The following is a 7,557-nucleotide window of genomic DNA, read 5'->3' on the forward strand; positions in this document are numbered from 1 at the left end:
TCTGAGTTACAGGGCCTTACATTCTGGGATGTGATTGCCCCAAACAAAGCTAATGGTCTTTTCAGAAATGTTTGTCTTAAAGTTATATTCTTTTATGTGTTGAGAAATTCTTGCCTTCAGCTATTCCTCTTGGCTGGTCTTCTAATACTAGATTGAAATCAACAATTTCAATCCTTAGCCTGTAGGTTCCTGGAGCACAGGGGAAAGGTTTGTCAGGCCAGTAATGGTTAGGAACTATGATTAAAGGGTTTGAACAAAGGGGGTGGGGTGCGGAGAATTTATTAAAAACCCTTCGGAATGAATCCGGGCTTTACAGCCGAAAGATTATCCATTCGTTAATTTGTTGACCTTAATGTTGCCAAACAGAAACAAGGGTTTGCTGCCTGTCACCGTCGTCAATCACAGAGACAGACATGGGAGAGATCCAAGGCAAGCTTCATTAACTGAAAGCCCGCAGTCTGGAGGACAGGAGAATAATTTCTCAAGACCATCGCACTCATTAAGAAGAGGAGGCACATTATATAGGTTAAGTTACATTTGGATGTGCAATTAATCTGTTGTAACATCAAGGTAGTATTCTCTGGGAAACAAATAAATAAACGTCCTCAAACATTCTGCCATTAGGGTCCTATCCGCTTAATTCCTGAGATGAATATCTGGGAAGGTTTAAGCACATCCTATTCTTGTCCTGTTCTCTTTCTAGAACCATAAGGCTATCTCAGGTAATTTTTGAACTTCCTCATTTGTGGGGTCCTCATTTGAGACCTGATAACTAAACCAACTCCATTTTGTTTAGGTCAGTAGATCCATGCAATCATTAACTCCTCAAAGCATGAGTTTGCTACTAATGCTCTTGTTGTTAAGTGGCATTGAGTCAGTTTCAACTCAAAGCAACCCTCTTTAGGGTTTCCAGGGAGCTTCTGGTGAGTTTGAACCACTGACCATGTGGTTCAAACCAGTCTTGCTGTCCAGTGCTTTATCCCATAGTGATCATTAAACCTATCTGGACTGTATCCTAGACAGTAGGCACTCTGCAATTGCTTTCTTTGCAATATTTCACTAAGTCAGTGGCCCAACACTCTGAAGTAGGTATCATCATTTTTATCAGCTTGTTTTCATTATAAATATGATGTAAACAACAACAAAAAAAATCCCAACACTTAATGTGTACTTTTCATTTGCTAAGCTTAGAGCTAAAGCAGTCTTGGTGTTGTTGTTAAGGCCCATAGAGTCAGTTCAGATTCATAGTGATGCAGTATAGGGTTTCTGAGGAGCAGCTGGTGAGCTTGAACCTCTGACCTTGCAGTTCAAACTAACTATGCAGTTCAGCGCATTGTCTTGTAACACCACACCAGGACTTCAAAGCAGCCCTGGTAGTGTAGTGGATTAAGAGCTGAGTACTAACCCCGAGGTCAGCAGTTTGAATCTAACAGTTTCTCCTGAAGGAAAAAAATGAGGCTTTCAACTCTGACAAAGCATTCCAACCTCAGAAACCGTAAACCGGGTCGCTGTGAGTCAGAACCACCTCAGTGAAACACATCCAGCACCAATCAACAAACATAGAGATAAGTACTTTGCTATAGGCCCTTATTTTCCAGAGCTCAGACTTTAAAATAAATATTTGAGGACTTACGCTTGATTTCCAAGTGCATCTTAAACTTCATGTTCTCTCTTCTATTTGTAGGTTAAACAGTCTCCAGATGAGAGATGCATTTCTCATGCAAGATATCCTGGCACCTTTGCCATGCCATTGGCATGCATGACTAATACATTGCAGTAGTCCTTTCCTCAGGGCTTGTGTGTGAGTCAGAATCTTTTTCAACAATGCACTCCAGGTACCCACTACTGGCTAATCAGAGCTGGCAACAAAGATAAAAACTATTTATCTACCCTACAACATATGAGTATTTTCCCTCAACACTGAACTCTGATTGTTAAGTATTTGACTTCATTTCTGCCTGTGTCATTATTGCCTTTTAAAAAAGAAATCTAATGTTTTGTTCTCAGCACCAACAGAAGTACATACAATAATTTTGGTTATGGATGTACCAACCTGTTAATGATTATGCTAAGACCATAGAATGGTCTGAGGCAAATATTTCCTTCACATAATTTCAGATTTCACTGTGATAGCTTAAATCTTGTACTTGGAAATCATGCAAAACCAAAGTATTGTAACTGAGTTCATCCTCTTGGGGCTTTCACAGAATCCAAATGTTCAGAAAATAATATTTGTTGCCATTCTGTTCAGTTATGTTGCAACTGTTGGGGGCAATTCCCTAATCATAATGACCATCATCAACAGCCCAACCCTCCTGGGCTCCCCCATGTACTTCTTTCTGGCTTTCCTGTCCTTTCTGGATGCGTGCTACTCCTCCGTCATCGCCCCCAAAGTGATTATGAACTCCCTCTATGAGAAGAAGACCATCTCCTTTGAGGGATGCATGACTCAGCTCTTTGCTGAACACTTATTTGCTGGGGCAGAGATTATTGTCCTCTCTGCCATGGCCTTTGACCGCTATGTGGCTATTTGTAAGCCCTTACACTACGCCTCTATCATGAACTGGAGGCTCTGTGGCATTCTGATGGGAGTAGCCTGGACTGGAGGGTTCTTGCATTCTATGATACAAATTCTCTTTACTTTCCACTTGCCCTTCTGTGGTCCCAATGTTATTGATCACTTCTTGTGTGATTTGTACCAATTATTAGAACTTGCCTGCACTGACACTTATGTTCTTGGCCTCTTAGTGGTTGCCAACAGTGGGTTTATCTGTATCATAAACTTCTCCTTGTTGCTTATCTCCTATAGTTTTATCTTGATCTCCCTGAGAACTCATAGCTCTGAAGGTCGGCGAAAAGCTCTCTCCACTTGTGGATCTCACATTGCTGTCGTGGTGATGTTCTTTGTCCCATGTATATTTTTGTATGCACGACCTCCATCTTCATTCTCTTTTGACAAGATGGTGGCCATATTTTATACCATCTTAACTCCTCTGCTGAATCCTTTGATTTATACTTTCAGGAACAAAGAAGTTAAAAATGCCATGAGGAGGTTGTGGACCAGATTGATGGTGGTTTCTGTTGAAAAGTAAAACATTAACCTTAAAAAATATTAGAAGGTGAAATAAATCAAAATATGCTGAGACAAGAACTCTGAAAATGACCATTGAAGGAGGAAAATGATGTAATGCAACTGGAAAGCACTATTGTAAATGTCTGAAATGCTCTTTCCACCTCAGATCCCTCATCATCTTGGAGTTGGCAGTTCACTAAAGACAGTTGAATTTTTACCTTACTTGAATACAACAATCAATGGATATCAGTGAAAGAGAGGAATCAGGTTTTCTTTTAAACACTCACATTTACACTAAGTTTTGAAAAACCTTCATAGAAAGAAGTAAAAAATAACTCTGAGATTAAGAACAGGAATTTACTGAAACTATTTCAGTTGAAAAGAACAGCGCATTTTTAGAACATTGTTTCTAGTTAAAAATTCCTGGTGACACAAGTGTAGGCAACAGGTTGGTTATTGAACGGCAGCAGGTGGAATATACCAACTGCCCAAGAAGAGAGAGATGTGGCTGCTTCTAAAATGTCGATGCATGGGATACACTATGATGTAGTTTTACTCTGTTGCATGGGATCACTCTCAGTGGGAATCAATTGGAAGGCTATGGAAGATGATCCCAGGCAATCTGATGATAAAACAGGATGTGGGGAAGGCAGAGACAAGTGAATTCTTAGAAACTCTACTGTAGGTATTCTTGGAACACATGACTCCGTCATTTTACATGGCTCCATTATTATAGGCTATAGATATGTATCACTTGAGGAATTTAAGAGATAAAACCTGATTTGTTATTTTCTGCCACTAGATGAGTTCCTTTTATGTCAGGTGACCATGCTGCAGCAATCATGTATGGAAAGGTAGAATTACTAATGTTGCCACTGATGACACCCTATAGAGACCGCTTTCTTATTAAAACCAATACCAGAGTTGTACGTGTAGTGAACTGACTACAGGATGACTATAACCTGGGGGTATCTGAGAGTAAACAGTATATTTCAAAAGGGGATTCCATTCAATACACTTGGCGATTTGAATTTTGTTGACTTTGTCTACCCAAGTGTAAATAATTCCACGTGAGTTACAGTCAATAAAGGTATTATTCCATACTCAGACACATATAATTACTGCCTATGTGTTTAAAGCATAGCATCCTTATCTTGGCTTTCAAAATAACTCCTATCCACCCTTCAGTTTTCCACAGCACCAATCAACTTGTGGTCTACAATGTAGTTTAGTAATGTATTGTGTTTTTCTGCCTCATTTCATAGACTATATTATGAGGCAGGAACTTTTTTCTATGTGGTTTACTGATGTATCAATAGGGCCTATAAATGCCTATCATAGGAGCTCAATAAATATCTGTTGAGTAAATTAAAATAAGTGAGTTATCTTTTCCAATTCTAATTTCAATATCTCTATAATATTAACCCACAAAAAATGGTAAGGTTGCCAAATGAATGTTATTATTACTGAGACTAGTTCCTTAATATTGAAAATGAATACAGATCATACATAGAGGAGGATATTTCAAATGAATTCTGTCATCTAGTGGCACCTGCAGGACAAGCATTGTACTGTGAACCACAAAGTCAGTGGTTCAAACTAACCAGCTGCTCTCAGAAGCTCTATCTAGGGTCACTATGAGGTGGAACTCACTCAACTGCATTTAACAGCAGCAGGAGCACATAACAAATGAAAATAGAAATGTCATTATCCTCGATCCTTTGGCTCATTCTCCATGCCTTCTCCTTGGTTAGTTGGTTAGGTTCCATGAAGTCAGTTCTGACTCATAGCTACCGTACATAGGGTTTCCAAAGCTGTAAATCTTTATGGGAGCAGAAGGCCTCATCTTCCTCCCATGGAACAGCTGGTCATTTTGAACTTTTGACCTTAAGGTTAGCAGCCTGACTTGTAACCACTATGCTACCAGAGCTCCTTATTCCTTCTCCAAGCCCCTGTGAAAATAAATGTTGTTAATGATTTGAATTTTATTCCAAAGGCATTTTCAATCCCAATAAAATTGTATCTTGCTTTAATTTTTTCCTATATTAACTCAGTTTGAATCATGCCAGAATTTCTGAATTACTTTGATAAAATGAAAATTTAAATAAGTAGGGTTGAAAGCAAGGCACTAAGCCAAATCAAGCCCACTGCCATCAAATATATTCCTCCTCATAGAAGCCCCTTTTAGGGTCTCTGAGACTGAATTTTACAGGAACAGATAACCCCATCTTTCCCCCACAGAGTGGCTGGTAAGTTTGAACTGCCAACATTGTTGTTAGCAGTCTAGTGCTATAGCACCATCAATAAAACACTAATTCATCCTAAAATTACATTTGAGAAACAAGTGAATCTGAACCCAAAATACCTCAGCTATAATCTAATTTTAATTCTCACAATTGACTATTCCCATATTCAACTGCACTGAATAACACCATGGCATTTCAATGGTAGAATCTGAGTCCAGTTAGACAACTCAGTCATTCAGTTTCCAATGAATATTTAATGTCACCACGGATCTTAAAAGAATCTAAAGGGACCATTTACTTAGCTTCTTGGCTACTGGGCTGTTTATTGGTATCCTTTGAATATATATATATTGGGGGGGGTTGTTGTTGTTGTTGTTACCTTTGAGTTTATTACAACTTATGGGAACCTCTTGTATGAAGAGTAGGATTGACTTCAAGACTGGGGCTTTTAGAAGCATTTTTCCATGCCTTTCTTCCAAACATCAAGTGGGTTCAAACCATCAATCTTTCAATTAGTAGGTAAGTACTTAAGTACTTGTGCTTCCAGGGGCTCTCCATTTAGTTTCCGTCATTTTCTAGGTCAAGAATGATTTTGGCATCACTGTACATATCTCATCAAAAGGGCAGAGCTTTAGACTTACAATTAAAACTTTTGAATTCTAGGCTTAGTTTTGTCATCTATTAGATATTTGACGTAAGCTAAGTTTCTTTTCCTTCTCTGAGTAGCAAGTCTGCATATTTAGGAAAAAGCATTGTTGTTGTTGTTAAGTACTTTGAGTTGGTTCCCAGTCATGGCAATCCAATGCACAATAGAATAAAACACTTCCTGGTCCTCCATCATCCACACAATCATTTGTTCGAACCCATTGCTGAAGTCTCCATGTCACTCAATGTCATTTGCTGTCTTCCTCTTTTTCTATGTTTTTATAATTTACCAATCATGAAATGCTTTTCCAGGAACTGATCCTTTCTGATAATATGTGGGAAAAAGTTGACATGAAATATTGCCATCATGTTTTATAAAGAGTCTCTGGTTATACTTCCAAGGCAGGTTTGTTCTTCTAGCAGTCCATGACACTTTCAAGATTCTTCACCAGCACCCTAACTGAAATGCATCTACTGTTCTCCATTCTTTCTTGCTCATTGTACAGCTTTCACATTCATATGAGGCAATTGAAAATATCATGGCTTCCATCAGATGCCCCTTAGTCCTCAAAGTGACATTATTGCTCTTTAATGTTTTAAAAAGGTCTTTTGGAGCAGATTTGCCTAATGCAATATGTAATTTGCTTTTTGTACTACTGCTTCCATGAGTATTGATTGGGGATCCAAGTAAAATGAAATCCTTGACAGCATCAATCTTTACTGTGTTTATCATTATGTTGGTTAATGGTCCAGTTGTGAGGATTTCTATTTTCTTTACATTTAATTTTAGTTCACATTGTTGGCTGTATTCAGCAAACTGTGGGAGTCCAGCTCTCACAGGGTCGTGAGACTTCAGAAGAGACGCGGAATCGGCGAAAGTCAAAGTAATTGAGGAGTCTCCGAGTAGTTGGCTCATGGAGATCACTCTGCCCCGGCTCAGCACCAGTCTTTATTTATACTTAAAGTCACACAATGCATAATGATTTGATACTTTGATATTTTCCCTTGAATTATTATACATTTTTAATGATATCATTCTTTCACCTTGTGATTATAAAATCTTAACAAAAGTATTTCTGTAATGTCCCACCTAACCTTTCCATATCCTGTTCATTTTCTGACCATTAAGTATTTGTCTTCTGAAATCTCCTTTTCTAGATAAGCGATACATTGTTTTTCCTTATTCTTACTAAAAGATCAAGTTAAACCTTACACAAATCATTTCCACATCCCAAACCCCTAATTACATTCTCTTTCTAATATAAATTCCTATCGACTCAATCATCTTTGCCTACACTACCTTATTGTTTCTACTAGCTATTTATCCATCTTCTAGCCTACATAAAGTACTACTATTTTCTATAGTAACAGCATTACTAACATCTATTCAATTATTTTGTTTCTCTATGTTTTTTTTTTTTTTTTCTTTTGGGGCCATGAAGCATATTAAAGAGCCCAAACTGGTTAATTGCTGCAAAAAAGGTAGACTATTAAATTTTGACCACTTTTTATTTATGCTCACCATTCTCTGTCCAATTACGTAGCTTCCTGTATGTGGTAGTGGGGGATTTGTGAATTCTGGACAGTAATTGA

General features: G+C 38.1%; 1 pseudogene; it reads left to right on the plus strand.

Annotated features, from left to right (window-relative positions):
- Nucleotides 1-2,156: 2,156 nt before the first annotated feature.
- LOC102814063 lies at nt 2,157-3,116 on the plus strand (annotated as a pseudogene).
- The last annotated feature ends 4,441 nt before the right edge of the window (nt 3,117-7,557 follow it).

This window comes from Chrysochloris asiatica, unplaced genomic scaffold, assembly GCF_000296735.1.
Source record: "Chrysochloris asiatica unplaced genomic scaffold, ChrAsi1.0 scaffold00075, whole genome shotgun sequence".
NCBI lineage: Eukaryota > Metazoa > Chordata > Mammalia > Afrosoricida > Chrysochloridae > Chrysochloris > Chrysochloris asiatica.